We start from the raw sequence: 17995 nt of genomic DNA, 5'->3' as shown, positions 1-17995 counted from the left end.
ATTCTTTATTTGTAACCGAAAAATGGATTCTTTAATGAATATGACATTAATTATTTGCTAAATACAATTATCTTGTGCAGTGTACTCAGTACTATGTATATTTAAAGTAACACCTGATAACATTGGTGACTTGTGGCCCTCATATCAAAAGTTAGATGATTTGCTTGCCATTATTAGTAGTAAATTTAGACTTCCTGTTAATAATTACTCTTGTGCAATTGGCACAGCTTGGAAAACGTTGTTACATGTATTAATGACTGGGCTGATGAGATAAGCAATAGTAGGTAAAGTTAAAATAGAACATTTATGAAAGGAAGTGTCTGTTGTCATAAGGATCACTCAACCCCTATTAAACATGACACTACCCATGATAGTACTGGAATTCTGGATACAAGTTGTTATCAATCTGAGGATTCAGAGTACGAGAAAGAAAATTAAAAAAGAACGAAAGGAAGAAATTCACAACAAATAACGAGAGAAAAAGAAAGTGATTAATATCTATAATGCAAAAGAACTTTACTAAAATTACACTGTTTTGTTATGTCATACACGGATTGCTGGGAATGATAACATAGTTTAATCAGAAAACATTCAGTCTACAGAAAATAGCATCATTTTTCCAACAGAGAGGATAGAAAAAAGAGGCAAGGGACAGGTAAAAAAAGGAAATCAAAACTGAAATTGGAAGGATTGAACAACCTTATTGTAAAAAAAGACTGAAGAGGAAAACATGGCCCTCTCTGTGGAAGTACAAAGACAGGTGGATGAGAATCACATGCTACAAATTTAATAAGCAATGAAAACAGTGGGATTAATAAGACTTATGTCGATACAAATCTTTCATTTTTAAAAGATGATTGAGCAGATATTACTGAATTAGAAGTTGGATATTTTCAGATCTGGTCATAAATGATACAGGTGAAACTGGAGATCCAGTAATGAGAGGAACTGATACTTAACATTTGCAGAAAAGATAATGAACATCAAATAGTGTTATGCTTGGTAGGATCATATGTACAGTATGAATGAAAGGCCTTAAGGGATGGAAGTATGGAGCTGCTTTAATTCATGCTGCTACAGACAATCTCATCTGCAAAGATTTTGTCACGTTTAGTAGGAAACTTACAGCCTTTTTTAGATAGCATAGTTTGTACAGGTGTTAGAAAGTGTTTTTCACAAATCATATATAGAAAGGAGAGTTAGCTCATCAGGAATGAAAAGATTTTTTGGGTAAATACCTACATGAAAAAATGCCCATTTTAAGACCAGAAATATCTAGATATGAGCATCAAGCCTAATTGTAGGCACACATGTTTAGACAGGATGGTGTTCACTTGTCAAGGAAAGGGAAAATCATTTTTGCAGCACATATATTGCAATGTTTGACAAATAGGTGTTTTGCCAGGTTAGAAATTGAACAGTTCATATACAACAGCAGTTGATACATCTCTGATGGTTGTTAATGCTAGGAACATTAGTAATATTTTTTTTTTTGAAAATTTGCTACATCCCCACAAGATTGATGTTGTTATTATTTGTGAAACAATGTTAAAGAGCAATGACTGGAAACCAAGTCGTATTAGGGTATAAACAGTATTATTATAAAAGACATTGTAACAAAAAATAAGGTTGAGATTTAATGATATGGATTAAATATTCCTATGACACCTCTGATTATTACATGTTCAGTGATAACACCAATACCATACACTATGTAACTGTGACAATACAGACAACCTTGGAATACAATTGTTGGAGTGTGTAATCCACCGAATTCAAGAGCAGATGACCATAAAGGGATTCATATATTTCTTGTATGAAACACAGCAGGGAAAATTGTAGTGGCTGGAGATTTACATTTACTAGAAATAAATTGGAGTAACAGAGATTCAAAAACATGTTAACACTTTTATTGAATTATCACTTATGGCACAGGCAGATTTACAATTATTTAAAAAAAAAACATATTAACATGCTCTTAGTTACAAACACCATACATCATGTATGTTTTTGTATAACTGTAATCAATCCAATATTATATAAATTGCTTAAGTCCTGACTTCCCTTAAATCTTACTCCTCCACCAAAACATTAATCTGCATGTGTCATTTCCACAAATGCATTTTTTGTGTGATTTGCTTACCTTTTTCTAAAGATCCCACTTACAGTTCTTTTATCTTTGCTACAATTTTACTACTTCAAATACAGTTGGTTTAAACTTTTATTTAAGTTTTCTAGTAATTGCTTTCTTGGCAGCCACCAGAATTAAACCTAGCAAGGCCTTACTGTATCTAGGTAATTCAGATCTTGAATGCCAGCTCAAAATAATAATTTCCCTTGTGACATCTACTTGCTCACATCATATTTCTGTAAGAATACTCTGTAGGGAATTGTTGAAGTCTGGCAACTCATTACACCTCCAAATCATATGTTCCCACTTACCTGTTTCTTCATCATCACAGCTCCAGCACCCATGTTCATGAAGACAACATTCTATGGAGTCTGCTTATGGTATAACAATAACTATGCAAATACTTCAGAGTGAAAATCCCAAATCTTCTAGACTTTGTTGCATTCTTGGGAGCCACGTATATATATATATATATATATATATATATATATATATATATATATATATATGTATATATGTATATATGTCTTCCCAAGTTTCCTTGTGAATTTCTTATACAGTCTCTGTTTCCAATTTTTTTCTAATCTCTGCTGATTGATTATTATAGTTATTATGCAATATTTTATATGCCCTAGTAATTTTCCCTTTAACAGTAGTTTCTGTTCTAGATCAATCTAAAAACCCTACCACAACATGGCTTTCACTTAGGATTCCCCTATCCCTTTCACTTAGCCTATACTCTGATATCAATCTCTGGGGTCTATATCAGTTTTTCGAATTGGTTATCATCAAGCCCCTATTCATTGAACAACTGTTTATTGAAGCTGCAAATCGATGAACAGACTTTTCAGCAAAGTTGTCTTAGGGCAAACCAATGGTAGGCCACCCTAGCAAATGAGAGCCAAATAATAAAATTTAATACCTGCTCAAGTGGGGGTTTATGCCCCCACACACCCCATTGTAGGAGGCTATACACCATACACCCCCTAACTAAATATACCAACTTCAATTGATTGCACTTCAGTGGGTAAAAGAGCAAATTCTGGATGGCGGCCAAGCGTTGCCTTGCCCTGGGAGAATTTTAATTGAAAGCTCCATTAAACAATTGGTAGCTTTGTTAAATAGTTGTTTGATGAAGAGGTGTTCACCACTTTCTGATTTGATGAAATGTTATAGACCCCAATCCCTGATAGAGAATAGGAAATTCTTCAAGGTTCACCACCATGAGCTTGCACTGTGTCACAGTGATAAAAACACTCTTTATTCAAAGAAAAATGATAAAAACATTAAGAATACAAGAAATTCCCAGCTGAGCTAAGTGCTTTCAGCTTCTTAAGCCTTCTTCAGATCATGAAATAGATTCTAGAGAAGGCAGTCTCTAACCTGCAGTCTAAATGTCTTCTTTGACTCTTCATATTCTCTTACCTTTCCATCTCCAGCTATTTGTTCCCAGTACATAGGTTTCTTTCCCAGTTTTCTCAAATAAAGTCCAGCTCCCTCTTGCATATTCTCTGTATTTTTAATTGCAGTCATCCCAATTGGCAAAATCTCCTTTCTGCATTATTGTGTTGGCTTAGTTCATAGTATACTTTCTTCCACTTTATGAATGTAGTATTCTGTATGCCTCTTTGTTATTAAGGATCTGCATGCAAAATCCCACCCTCTCCTTGTTACTTGAATTTCCCTCCTTTTTACCATCATCCCTTTCAACTTTGGATTATAGTTTTCTGCTTGTGCTATGTATATGAGCCTTAACTGTGCAACTCTAAAATATCCCTTCAAATCAAGTAATCTTAAACGCCCTTTTACTGTTGGAAGGATCAGCTTATCCCACTTGTCCCTTGCCTCTTACCCTCCCAAACAAATTATTTCAACTCTTTATTAATTATTGTCCACAACTTCTCTGGATGACTAAAATATGCCTGACCAGGGTATAAAACTGAAGGAACTAAAAACATTTTCCCTGTTTATATCTTGATGCCCGTATCCATAAACAAGCAATTCCATTCCTCAGTTTTTGTATTAGCTTTTCTTTAATCTCTCCTCATACACACTTTGCTGCTATAGCAGAATTATTTTTAATCCATACTTCTAAACAATTCATTTTATTTTGTCACCATGAACATGACTATTGCTGGACCAATTTGCATCTACATGCATAGTTTACAGCTATAGCCTTTGTTTTATTTTTGTGAATTTTATTTTCTATCCCCAAAAGATATGAAACTGTCTCAGGATATTCCACAACACTGAGATGTTATTTTCTTGTTTTACCAGTCACAAAATAATATAGTCTGCAAAGAAAAACAACTTTTCTTGGTTACCATAACAATTATATCCATGAATTTCTGAGTCCCTTATTTTCTTTGCCAATGGCTGTAAGTATAAAGCAAATAACAAAGTGGAAAGGGGACACTCCTGCCTGATTCCTCTGTTCAGCCTCAAAGTGTCATAAAGGAACCCTCCCACTTTAATTTTTGCCAGTGATCACTCGTATATCCTCCTAATTAACCTAATTATTGTGTCAGGGGATGCAAATGCTTCCATTGCCCTACTCATAAAATCCAAGATTACTCTTTTGAATCTTTTCTTTGTAACAAGGCCCATGAACAATAGCAGTATTTTTTCACAATCTACTTCCCTTTGAATCATCATTGCTCTATTAATGTCAAATGTCTTCCTCCCCCACACAAAACCACATTGATCCATGTCTATCAATTTTGCTAACATCACTGCCATTCTTTTTGCTACTGTAGACATTAAACTTTTATAATCATGGTTTAAAGCTGAACTTGGCCTATACAAAGCTGAGTCTGATTAGTCTTTTGGTATTAATGCATGGCAGCTTTCTACCAGGATGCTGGTGCTTTCCCATCCATTTAAAATACTGTCAAACAAAACATTCCAGATCTTTATCACTTTCTTCTCTCCTAGTTCCCAAACATCCACACGAGTATGATCTATCTATGGAGACTTTCCTGCAGATTGATTGTATATCACTGTTTTCATCTCATTTTCTCCTGTCGTGACTATTAATTGATGAATGTCATCTACCTCTATCCTTGTCATAAATATATCCATGTGTGCCCTTTCTTGATTTCCACACTTCTCTGCTTTATACAAATTTTTATAACATTTCTGAAATATCCCTAATATATCTTCAGGACCTCTGGTTATTTTTCTTAGCAACAACCCTTTCTACCTTCTGTTGCCTAAGCTATTATGCTAAAAGTTTTAGTGCTCTGGACTTATTATCAAAAAGCAGTTGCATAACAACTGTCTTTCTAAACTCGTGCATATTATCCAGCTACTCCCTTACTTTTCTTTAGCACTCTGTAGTACCTCTGCTTGTTATGTGAGATTCCCCTTGCTTGGTAATACTTTTACATTTGACATCTCCTCTGAATAATTATTGTTACTTCTGAAGCATAGTTCTCTTTCTTTTATTTCTATCCTATTTTTAAACTCCACTTTAATTTTTACCCCACTCACTAGCTATAACTTCTCTTCCCTAATAACTTTAAAATAATTTCCATTACCCATTCCTTAAATTCCTCTCTTTTTAGTAGACAGATGTGATTGCACCAGTGTCTCATTTTTACTTCATTACCCTGCATTTTTTATCTTAGTTGTTATTGGTGTGTGATCTGAAACAATTATTGGACAGGTGCTGAAGCTTTCATTTAAATGCAAATGCTCCTGTGAAATATAATGTATATGTAGTCTGTCTCAATTATAGCATCTTGGGCATAATATTTAAATTATCTCTCAATTCCTACTGCTGAATTCAAGTCTTCTTTACCAAACATTTTAAATTTCTTCAGAAATCAACTCTCTTTTGCTATATTTTCCCTTCTAGGTCCACCATATACATCCTCACTATTCCAAATCAAATTCCAGTACCCACTGGTAAGTAATATTCCCTACTGAAAGCTGAATATTTTTTCCCAAATTTTCTTAAGCTCCATATAAGTGTTTTTAGGTGGAATATAAATACATGACAGCATAATCCTCCTCCCTTGCCGGTAGCCCCTTACTACCACAAATTTACCATTATTATCTTTCTTTCCTTTTTTATCACTATTGGAGATCCTCACATGATTAGTATAAGTGCTCACCTTTTCTTTTGTCCCTGATGCTCTGCTGAATATCCCTCCATCAAATTCACAGGCTTACTTCCCAAATGTGCTACCTGTAGCATTGCTGTTTGCACTCTGCAATTAATATAACTCAGTCCTCTTTCCTTTATGTCCATACCTGTTAGGGCCATAAATGCTCCAGAATAATATGGATAGTGTAGCCATTATGATAAGAAGTTATTATTCCTGGCTACTTTTTATGAAAGCTTTTTACACATCTATTTCCTTATTCTGTGGTGCGTGCACCAACTAATATTTGACAGGTTGATCTTTTATACAGTTGTTTCTTTTGATCTCCTTTTGAAACTGTCATATTTTTACAAGACTTTTGGTTTTAATGAAAACCCTCAAAAAGAAAAAAAAAAGAAACACACATTCCAGAGCACCCCATAACCCATTAACTTAAAGTAAGCCCATAAAACTATGTAGATCTTCAAATGAAGTTTAACCCTTCAGATAGAAGCATATATCCCTAATTGATAGCTGCACACACAGGAATTGCCTAGCCTGAAATCAAAGTTATTCATAAATTCATAGGTTCATAGGTAGGTACTAGGCTATCAGCCCAAAGGCCTAAGTAAGGCTTGCCAACAGGGTTCCATGGCTTTTTCCACCCAAGAAGGTTATTTTCCTGTGCTATTGTTGAGCAGAGCCACAGAAGTGATCCCTGGGGTGAATTTCCTATTTCCCATCCACTCATCAAGATTATTCTTGAAGAGTGCTAATGAGGAACTCTGCTTGACATAGATGGGTAATTTCTTCCAGAGTATGGGAGGACTCTGGAACAGGAATCTATCCCTCCAGCATGTTCTGTTTATTATGGTAACAAGGTTTAGGGCCCTAGAGTATGTAGTTTGGAGGGATTGGGATTTCTTTAGGTGCAGCATATCCAACAGCTCTGGGTTTGACATAGCTTTGTATGCTAGGCAGAGATCACTTTGGAGTAGGTGATATGCTCCGGAGTAAAGCTGGAGTTTTTGAGACAGTCAGTGTAGGGCATATGTTTGAGGCTGGTAATCCTCTTGGTGAGGTACTTCTGTGGCCTTTCCAGCTGTTGCAGATGTCTTGTGAGGTACATTCCAAAAGGGGCATTGTACTCTATAGTGGGTCTAATGAGTGTCGAGTAGAGGGGAACAATTACCTCTTTTTTCCTGGATGAGAACCCTTTCATGATGAGGTGTGCCACGTAGAAGGATTTCCTGACTACTGTGGTGATGTGATTATCAAAGGAGAGACTGCTGTCCACCTAGGTTCCAAGGTCTCTTATCACACATTCTGCATTAAGTAGACTGCCGCCTATGTGCTAGTTCATGGGTACAGAGTTTTTACCAAAGGGGATGACAATCCACTTTTTGGTATTGAGCTTGAGGCCATGGCTCTGACACCAGGCATCTGTCTCAGTGAGGGTGAACATCATTAGCCAGAGACCTTCTGTGTTAATCTGTACTTCAGAGAAGTAGATATCAAACAGGAGAGGACCCAGGACAGAACACTGTGGTACTCCACTTATCACTGGATTGAAGTCAGATTTGGAGTCTGCAACTTTTGCAGTATAGGTTCTGTCAGTGAGCCAGTTGGCAACCCATCTTGTGACATAGGGATTGATACCTAATTTAATGAGTTTATCTATAATTACAGAATGGGGGATGGTGTCAAAAGCCTTGGCAAGGTCAAGATAGGCTATGTGAACCAGCTTACCCTCATCTACGGCTTTGGTGACTGCTTCAAAGAAGTTGATCAGGTTCAGGATGCATGATCTGCCTTTCACACACCTGAACTGGGTGGGTTCCAGAGTTTGGAGGTTATCAATGTCTTTGTTTATAAGTTCCATGATGATACGTTCCATGGCCTTACAGACCAGGCTTGTCAGGCTAATAGGGCAATAGTTCCCGGGGTCCATGGTGGTTCTCCCTTTGTGGAGTGGGATAACTGTTGCTGTGTGCCATTCAGTGGGCACAAAGCCTGATGTGAGGCTATTATTGAACATGGTGCTTAGATGGGGAGCCAGTTCATTCTGAAGTTCATGGAAAACACAGCCTGGGATGTTGTCTGGGCCCATGGATGCTGTGTCCTTGGCTTTAGAGAGTACAGTTTTTACTTGTGTAGTTGTAATTACAGGGACTCTGAATTCATTTAGTATAGATATAGACCCTTTAGGGTGTGAGAGGGGGATAACGTTAGCCTTGAACCTATCTGCCAGGATGTTGACAATATCAGTTGGTTCTGTAATTGTTTTGCCTTTGTGCTGTAACTCTGAGCAGATCTGGGTGTTGCCATTGAGATTGTTGACAGCTATTGAATGCTTTGTGGTTGTCCTTAGAATCAGTGGCAGTTTTCTTAGCTAGCTTTGGAGGATTTTATGAGGGATTTCAGCTTCTTACTGGGGCTGACCAGGGAGTTCCTCCACTCATGGGAATTTACTCTCTTTTGCAACAGTTTCTTCCTTCTAGTGTACAGTTTGTTTATGGCAGGGGACCACCAGATTGGCTTCCTTTTTTTAGAGGATAGTGACTTGGTTCTGTTAGAAATAGCACAATCCATGCACTCATATAAGTGCCTCTAGAGTGCATTTGTGTAGGATTCAGCAGTAGTAACTGTATTGTCCTTCTGCATGGGTGTCATGAATTTCAACACTTCTGTCTTAAGAAGCATGAAGTTGGTTTTGCAGAAATGTTTTACAGTGATTTCCTTAATGGGGGTAGGGTGGGGTTGGGATGTGGATATCTAGGGTGATTAGCTTATGGTCGGATCTGACCTACAAGGGGTTGATTTCAGGTGTGTAGCACCGGTCAGTCATGTTGGTAATGACTTGGTCTAGGATATTGTTGCCCCTTGTTAGGGTGTGGATAAGTTGATCCAGGGCATTGGAATTTATGAATTCCAGATAGTGTTGAGTGTAGGAGTTGGTACATGAGTAGTTTTCTCAGTTAATGGTAGGGTAGTTGAAATCTCCCATTATTTGGGTGTTTGGTTGAACCCTGATATTTTCCAGTATATGAAGAAAAGAGGAGTGGGAATCCTGGGGTATGGTGGGGGATCTGTAGCAAGCTACAATTTGGATTGGAGTTTTGCTGAGAGTTAGTTGCACTTGGATAATCCCAGATGCATTATGCTGAGCAATTAGCTTGGAGGTGTGGTTATCCTTAATGAATATGGACACACCTCCTCCTTTATTGTTCTGGTCCAGGTTAGATGGCTGAAAGGTGTGGTATGAGTAATAGTCTGATAATACAGAGGTGCTCTCTGGAGCCTTGAACAAGGGTCTCAGTCACTGCACAGATGTCAATGTTCTCCATTTTAAGGAGTGCCTCGAGTGAGTGCATTTTGAGGTTTAGACTTCTAGCATTGAGCAGCATTACCCTCAGTTTTTGCTTGCCTGTACCTGTTACAGTGGTGAATTTGTCATTTGAACCTTGCCTAAAAAAAGGCACTATAAGGGTGACAAGAGCCTTAGCCAGTATCTGGAATCCCAGGGGTGACAGGTGCAGGCCATCTCTGGCAAAGCATCATGGTCTGTTGACCATGTTGTCCCAGGCAGACAGATACTGGATCCCCTTAGAATGACACCAGAAGCTTAGCCAATTGTTGAAGTCAATCATTTTGTCCTTGTACTGCAGTATCATTCTGGGTGATGGCAGGATGCTACTCAGGGCTAGGGTCATACTTGCCTGGGCTACAAGATCAGAGAGCTCTTCCATGTCTCTTTTGATGTAGTCCAGGGAGGTATATCTCAGGTCATTCACACCAACATGGACAATGACAAAGTCAAATTTGTACTTGTGCTAAGATGCATACTACAGTGGTCTTCTTACACTAATTGTTGTCTGTTCTTGCTTAATCTGTATTCCCCTCTCAGATGTGAAAAATGGCTTGTATACTGTCTGAAAATATTAACTTTAAGCCTTAAAAAGTGTTGTGACTTTACTGCCCACCCCTGCAGTCAACATGTCTCTATGGAACTTAAGAAGAACATCTTCAACTTCCCACAGCAGCAGCCTTCTCAACTCACACTGAACATTCATTTGCTGAAGGAAGAATTTTCATTACATTCAGTGTTCTCTTTTGTACTTGCTTACAAAAAAACATTGTTATTAGATTAAGCCAAGGGACTTAATCCAGGCATTCACCTATGCAAAACTGAGAGAAAATATCAGCTCTATTTATATTTTAATCTGTGTACTTTAACACCCCATCCTCTACCTCAGTGACCCAAGATTACATTTAAACATACTTTATCCAGCCTTTCTTTTCTGTTCACATTGTAATACCTTTATTTCCTAAAAGAAGAACAAATACTTTTTACTTTAATATCTCTATCACATACAACTGAAAATGCTTTACAATATAACATAATTTATATCATGAAATGTTTTATAAAAATACTGTTAAGAACAAAAATTGTTTTACTAACAGTTACATTTTTTCTTTTTAGTGTCCTTCCAAACATTAATGACACAAAGCAGGATATGCACTTTTCAGTCCCCCACATGGTTAACAAAGTCAACAAAAGTCCAATCTTTACATATTTTCTTGTAAAGCCATATTTCACAAATGTGATTGATGTTTATAATTTCAAATTGTTTCACTAATTTCAGTGTTGCTTGTCTTCTTCCTGTTCATCTCAAACTCCCAACCCCAGACCATGGTTCATATCCAAGGTACTCCATATTCATTTTCAACTCCTGTGTTTTTCCTGTCTTTGCCTTTGGAACTCTGGAAAAGGATTCACTGACAAAATCCCTCTAAGATCTAAGAACATTATTATCAGAAGAATGAGAAGAAACCCCCTTCTGTTTGTTGGCTCAGTTTTTATGACAAACTTTTGTATCTCTGCTAAATAGCTTTGATCTTCCAGATGAAAATATTTTGAAAACAGCTGAATACAGCAGCTTGAATTTCATACCTGCCTTTCAACATTCCCTGATTATTGAGATAAATGTGCTTCTCTTTTGCCTGGTGTACATTTTCCAAAATTACTCTATTGTCTCCAATTATTTATGCTTTGCCCTTCTGCCACAGTTTTGTCAGGATCACCACTTTCTCCTCTTTTGACTTCATCTTTACTAATACAGGTCTTAGCTGCTTTCTTATTGCCAGATTTGGAGTGATGTGCCCTTTCAATTCACAAATCCTCTTGTGGAATACCAGACCAGTTGCTTATTATTGCCTTCATAAAAGTAATACAGTCTGTTCCTTCCAGTTTCTCTACTACAGCAGAATATTTTTCCTTTCAGTTTATCTTATACAGCAGACGATTTCTTGGTTTTCCTGTGTGCTCTTTCCTTTAACTCTCCTATTTTTTAAACAGCTCTTCTTGTGCATGCTAATACTTAGCCATTTATTTCTTCATTTTACATCAGATTTTTGCAGTTTTATCATGTCATCTGAACATCTGTTTAAAGCTTCTTTCCATTGCTATATCCTTTTGTTATTTGAGTTGATATACTTCTTCAATATTTTGTTTATTTTAATTAGCTCTGAGCACATTTGATTTATTTTTTACTTTAGATTACTGGAAGCTATGTCTTGCACCAAAGTTGCAGCTTAAACTGCTCCTTGCTGAACACTGCAGGATTCTTTGTGTTTTCTCTTCAGCTTTTCTAGCTGACTTTCTCTCGAGATCTCTGTTTCTTCTTATAGGTTCATAGGTTCATAGGTTCATACTAGGCTATCTGCCCGAGGGCATTTACAAGCCTAGCCCATCGTTTTGTGGCTTACGCCACCCCTTTAGTATGGGGAACTATACCCATTATTTTGCTGTGCCTCTGTCGAGCAGTGACACTGAGGTAATCCCTGGGGTATATCTTTGCTGGCATTCAGGCAGTAGACTTACTAGCCAGTAACTGAATTTACTAAAACAGGCAGCTCTATGGGCCCTTATCTCTCAGTTTCTTTTTTCATACTGAGAGGGCTGAAATTAAGCTGTTAATCAGTGTGCAGCCATCTTGGAAGTGACCATTGATTCAACAACATTAGCAAGAATTTTTTACAGCATATGTTCAAGAACAACACTTGCTTTAGGTTGTAGAAAATCCTACCAGAGAATGGAACATGATAGACATTTTGTTTGTGTTCCTAAGGAAATGACTGTTACTTCCTGAAATGTTTTACCACCATTGATATCCAGTGATCATAGGGTGGCCATGGTGGTGTAGCAGTTAGCATTGCCACCTCACAGCAAGAGGTTCTCCGGTTCAATTCTCGGCTGGGGTACCTTCTGTGCAGAGTCTGCATGTCCTCCCTGTGGTCACGTGGGTTTCCTCCGGGTGCTCCGGTTTCCTTCTACATCCCAAAGACATGCTGTAGGTGGATTGGACACTCTAAATTGGCCCCAACTGTGAGTGCGTGATTGTGTGTGCCTTCTGTGGAAGTTTGGGCACTGGGCTGGCAACTCAACACCGTAAAACTCCACTGCCAATCATGAGTGGACAGGTGATCCACTGTGGTGACCCCTAACTGGGAAAAGCCGAAAGAAGAAGATATCCAGTGATCATAGGGTTATAAAGGTTAAATTGCTGCTAGATAATTCTGTCAAATTGAAATCTAAACAATGCATAGAATATTAATAACCAAACAGGATGGAAATGTATGTAAAACTAATTGGTGGGATGTGATCAGTGAAAACTGCAGAAGAAATCTTATAAGTTTTGCTTGACAAATTGTTTGAATGGGAAAAAAAGTTTAACATCAGGATCTAGGTCCACATGGTCAGGAGGATATAGTTCCATTAGAACAAGATACTTGATTAAGGTGAGAGAGAAAAAATGTAAGAAATTATAAAGAGGTTGAGCTATAACATTGAAAACTGAAATAAACAAGCTTGACAGACCAATTAAACATACTGTGAGACAAGATCTAGAAAAAGATGAAGAAAATTATGTAAAGATATTGAGCATAATAGGAAACAATTTTATAGACACATAGGATGTGGTAGGAGTAAAGATATACAAATTGATAAACTGTGTGTTCTAAAAAATGATTCTAAGCCACAACAGAATATTATGCAAAGCAATTTGGCTCCACACAGTGATTAATTGTTCTGGTAACATCCAGATAACTTTAGATAATGAAATTAATTAGATTATATTGAAACAGAACTATGCAAAATTGATCCAAACAAAGCACAAGGAGAAGACAAAATTAGTAATAATGATCTGAAATTATTTTGTCATGAACTTGCACTACCATTAATATCAGTATTGTCAAGGCCATTTAAGTATGAGAGATTCCTGAAGATGGAGACATACACCTATTAAACCTGTCTTTAATGGAAAGTGGATTAGGATAAACCCTGAGTCATACAGACCCATATGTTTAATTTCACATTGAGTAAAAATAATGGAGAAGGTGCTTTTGGATAAATTGTTGTCAGAATTGGAAAGGTTTGGGCTTGAAACCACATTTTATTATGTGTGTGTTGAAAATAAATTTATAACCACTTGTAATATGATGTTCTATAACAGGTATGAATAAAAAATGTGTTGTGATTTAGTTTACATAGACTTAATTTCAGCATTTGATATGGTCAAACACAAAACAATTATCAATAAATAGGAATGACTAGGTATTGATGTAATCTTCATAAAATGGATAGCTGTATGGCTTCTAGATAGGACATGGCAGGTATCATGCAGGAACTAGACCACTGAAATTCTAGGTTACAGTCAGAGAGTGTCACAGGACTCTGTCCAAGGCTTATACTTGCTTAGGGTGTATCTTTCAGATTTAACATTTTCATCTGAAGTGTTCCACAGTCTGTATGCATATAACTTGAAAATGAGTAAACATTTTACATGTGGTACAGATAGAGCATAGCTGCAAAAGAACTTGATGAAATTCACCATAATAAATACATCAGTAACTAAGCATATGAGATTTGTGAAACACAGATTGAAAAGTGGATATTTAATAAAGGCCACAGTGACTGAAACTGTAGATTCATTTAAAGACCTCAGTATATGGGTAGATCCAGCCTTGAGTTTTTCTATAATGTCAGAAAATAAGAAATTATGAAATCCCCATTTGTTAGTAACATTGGACCCAAACTTGAGTATTGAATAATATAGACACTTTATAAGAAAACAAGCTTGAGCAAATTGGACAGAGTACAGTGGAAATATGCCAAGGGCATCCATAGATATGAAAATTTAAAACATTATGAAATATTAAAATATCTGAACTTGTACAGTACATCATATAGACATTTAAGAGGACACCTTATTCACTGCATATAGGACATTTAGAGACAAATAACTGTGGGAATGTTTGAGGTTATCAAAAAGTAGTAGAAAATCACCTGATAATCTATGTAGAAGATTATATAGGAATGAAATGTTTGCTAACTGGTTCTCTAAGAGATTAGCTGATGCATGGACTAGATTCCATTAAAACAAGCACTAGTTTAGATATTTTTAAGAACAACCTGGACACTTATTATGGGAATAACTGTTCTGGTATATTGACAGGCGCATTACTGCGCTCACTAGAAATATTTGCATGAATATAAGTATATATAGGTTCATAGGTTCATACTAGGCTATCTGCCCTAGGGCATTTATAAGCCTAGCCAGAATGTGTTTGGCTTTCGCCACCCATTTTAAATTTATTTTGCTATGCCCTTTTTCGAGGTTAGTATACTGTGCCTCTGTCTAACAGTGACACAGAAGTGATACCCGGGGTAAACCTACGATCTCCCATCCATTCATCAAGATTCCTCTTGTAGAGAGTCAATGAGGGACTCTGCCTAACCAGGACTGGGATTTTATTCCAGAGTGAAGGGAGCCTCTGGGTTATGAATCTGTCCCTCCAGCATGTCCTATTTATTTCAGTGCTGAGGTTCAAGTCTCTCAAGCGCGTAGCTCGATGGGATTTGGATTTTCTGAGGTGCAGCATGTCCATTAATTCTGGGTTGGACATGGCTTTATACATCAGGCACAGATCGCCTCTGAACAGGCGGTATGCCACTGAGTAGAGCTGGAGTTTCTTTAACCGGGCAGCATATGGCATCTGTTTGAGCCCTTTGATCCTCTTGGTGAGGTACTTTTGGGGTCTTTCCAGTTGCTGCAGGTTTCTGGTAAGGTACATCCCAAAAGGGGCATTGTACTCAATTATGGGCCTGATGAGGGATGAGTAAAGAGGCACGATGACCTCCCCTGATCTAGATGTGAATCCCTTCATGATTAGGTGGGCTATATAAAATGTTTTTCTAACCACTTTGGCCACGTGGTTGTCAAATGAGAGATTGCTATCAACTTGGGTCCCCAGGTCCCTAATTACTTCTTCTGTACTTAATGGATTACCACCTATGTGGTAATTTGTGGGCACTTTGTTTTTGCCAAAGGGGATGACTATACACTTTTTGACATTTAGCTTGAGGCCATGGCTCTGGCACCAGTTGTCTGTTTCTGTGAGGCCCTTTTGGAGGATGCTTGTGTTGGCTGGAGAGTCGATTATGGCGCCCAGTTTGCAGTCATCTGTGAACTTGGTCAGCTACAGTCCTTCCGTGTTGGCCTGTACCTCCGAGAAATATATACCGAACAAGAGCAAGAGAGGTCCCAGGACTGAGCCTTGTGGAACAACACTTGTAACTGGTTTGGAGTCTGACATGGCTCCAGCAATTCTAACCATGTGGGTTCTGTCCTTGAGCCAGTTTGCAATCCATCTAGTGACATAGGGGTTTATATTTAAGCTGGTGAGCTTATCTATAATGCCCGAGTGGGGTATTGTATCGAAGGCTTTTGCGAGGTCCAGGTAGGCTGTGTGGACCACCTTCCCCTCATCAATGGCCTTGGTGACTGTTTCAAAGAAATCAACCAGGTTTAAGAGGCAGGATCTGCCCTTAACAAAGCCAAACTGGGTAGGATCCAGTGTCTGTAGGTCCCCAATATCTTTATTTATGAGGTCCATGATGATCCTTTCCATAGCTTTGCAGACCAAGCTAGTCAGGCTTATGGGGCGATAGTTTCCAGGATCCATTGAGGCACCACCTTTATGGAGAGGGACCACTGTTGCTGTACGCCACTCTTTGGGCACATATCCTGTAGTAAGGCTGAGATTGAACAGTAGTTTTATGTTTGGGTTTAGCTCTTCTTGGAGTTCATGTAGGATGCAGCCCGGGACACCATCTGGTCCCATTGATGCTGTGTTTTTTGCTTTGGAGAGGGCTGCTCTTACCTGAGCATCTGAGATGTCAGGGGGGCAGCACTCTGCTGGGATAGATATTTGCCCTTTGTTGGGGAAGGGGAGTTTGCTGAACCTGTCAGCTAGGATGTTGGCAATGTCTGTGGGTTCAGTGTATTTTTTGTCATTTTGGACTAATTCTGAGCATATCTGGGAATTACCACCCAGGTTCCTAACATAACTAAAGAACGCCTTGTGATTATCCTTAGTGTCCTGTGCAATTTTTCTCTCAAAGCTGGCCTTAGACAATTTTATGAGTGCCCGTAGTTTTTTGCTAATACTGATCAGTGATGCCTTCCCTTTTTGGGATTTTGCTCTATCATTTAGTAGCTTCCTCCTTCTATTGTATAGTTTGTTTATGGCTGGGGTCCACCAGACAGGACGTCTGCCTTTGGAGGATTGGGTCTTGGTTTTATTTGGGATCACATGATCCATGCATTCCTGAAGGTGTTCATAGAATGCGTTTATAAAGGATTCTGCGGTCTGGGCCGTATTTTTCACAGGCCCGGGGGCTTTGAAGGATTCCACCTCGGTTTTGAGGAGTGTGAAATTTGCTTTAGAGAAGTTTTTCACTGTGGTTTTCTGGGCAGGGGGTGGGGTCAGCATGTGAATATCCAGTGAGATTAGTTTATGGTCTGATCTTACCAGTGAGGGATACACTTCTGGTCTGGAACATAGAGTCCCTATGTTGGTGATGATCAGATCCAGTATGTTTTCCCCTCTTGTGGGAGTGGTAACAAGTTGTTCCATAGCATTTGAGTTTATAAATTCTAGGAACCTTTGGGCTAGGGTGTTGGAGCTAGAGTAATGCTCCAAGTCTATGTTTGGGTAGTTGAGGTCGCCCAATATAATGGTGTTTGGAGAGACCTTCATATTTTCCAGTGTTCTCAGGAAGGCCGAGTGGGGTTCCTGGGTTTGGGAGGGTGGTCTGTAGCAGGCTATAGACTGGAAGGCAGTTTTACCCACTGTTAGTTGCACATGGATAGTCTCTGATGCTTCGTGCTTTGCCACCAACCTGGAGGTGTGGGCATCTTTGATGAATATCGATACTCCCCCTCCTTTTGTGGTTCGGTCCAAGTTTTGGGGCCGAAAAGCATGGTATGAGGTATAACCTGGTAGTGCTGGGGTGCTCTTGGGAGCCCTGAGCCAGGTTTATGTTACTGCACAGATATCGATGTTCTCCATGCTAAGGAGAGTTTCGAGTGCGTGCATCTTGAGGTTTAGACTTCTGGCATTGAGTAGCATTACTCTTAGTTTCTTATCCCTTGTGATACCTATGGAGGTGGGTTTGTCTTTTGAGCCTTGCCTAAAAAAGGCACTATGGGGTAGCAAGAGCCTTTGCCAATATCCGAAAGCCCAGGGGTGACAGGTGCAAGTCGTCCCTACTGAAGTATCGTGGCTTATCGAGCATATCATCCCAAGCTGACAGGCATTGGATCCCCTGTGAATGACACCAGTACTTAAGCCAATTGTTGAAATTGATCATCTTGTCTGTGTGTGTGTGTGTGTGTGTGTGTGTGTGTGTGTGTGTGCGTTTATGTATGGA

Source organism: Protopterus annectens, chromosome 11.part0 (assembly GCF_019279795.1).
Source record: "Protopterus annectens isolate FY-2018-M chromosome 11.part0, PAN1.0, whole genome shotgun sequence".
Classification (NCBI taxonomy): Eukaryota; Metazoa; Chordata; order Ceratodontiformes; family Protopteridae; genus Protopterus; species Protopterus annectens.
The sequence above is the reverse complement of the archived record's forward strand: the minus strand, read 5'-3'. Positions refer to the sequence as shown.